A 632-nucleotide genomic window follows, 5' to 3' on the forward strand; every position below is an offset into this window, starting at 1 on the left:
AAAAAAAAAAAAACAGAAAGCATTTGTGGTGTGGGAGGGATTGAGAGGACCACCCCGGCATAACTACAAATTAAATGTCCTGAGAGCACCTGGGAGGCTTCACTCCATTTCTAGAACTGGATTGATGTGTTTTCTAGTTTCAAGCCTTATATGAAACTTCTCAGGTACTTTTCAGAGTTTATACTGAATATAGGGTGTTATATATATACTGAGTAGATAGCCAAATCTGAACATGCTGCTCTTTCCTGGGTGCCTCTTCTTTGCCAATTTTTTGGACACTAAAAAAACAGGGAGCTTGACATAAGTTTTGAAAGTTCAGGCCGGGCACGGTGGCTTATACCTGTAATCCCAGCAATTTAGGAGGCCAAGGCCAGGGGATCACCTGAGGTCAGGAGTTGGAGACCAGCCTAATTAACATGGAGAACATGGAGAAACCCTGTCTCTACTAAAAATACAAAAGCGGCTGGGTGTGGTGGTGCATTCCTGATATCCCAGCTACTCAGGAGGCTGAGGCAGTCGAATCACTTGAACCCGGAAGGCGAAGGTTGCAGTGAGTGGAGATTGTGCCATTGTACTCCAGCCTAAGCAACAAGAGCAAAACTCCGTCACACACACACAGAAGAAAAAAGAAG

At 44.6% G+C, this 632-nt stretch overlaps 1 protein-coding gene across 2 annotated transcripts in view; it reads left to right on the forward strand.

Annotated features, from left to right (window-relative positions):
• TUBD1 (tubulin, delta 1) overlaps window positions 1-632 on the forward strand; it is a 47,767-nt gene that overhangs the window by 46,134 nt on the left and 1,001 nt on the right. The window lies entirely within an intron of this gene.

The sequence above is a fragment of the Colobus angolensis genome, unplaced genomic scaffold (genome assembly GCF_000951035.1).
Source record: "Colobus angolensis palliatus isolate OR3802 unplaced genomic scaffold, Cang.pa_1.0 Scaffold37, whole genome shotgun sequence".
Lineage (NCBI taxonomy): Eukaryota > Metazoa > Chordata > Mammalia > Primates > Cercopithecidae > Colobus > Colobus angolensis.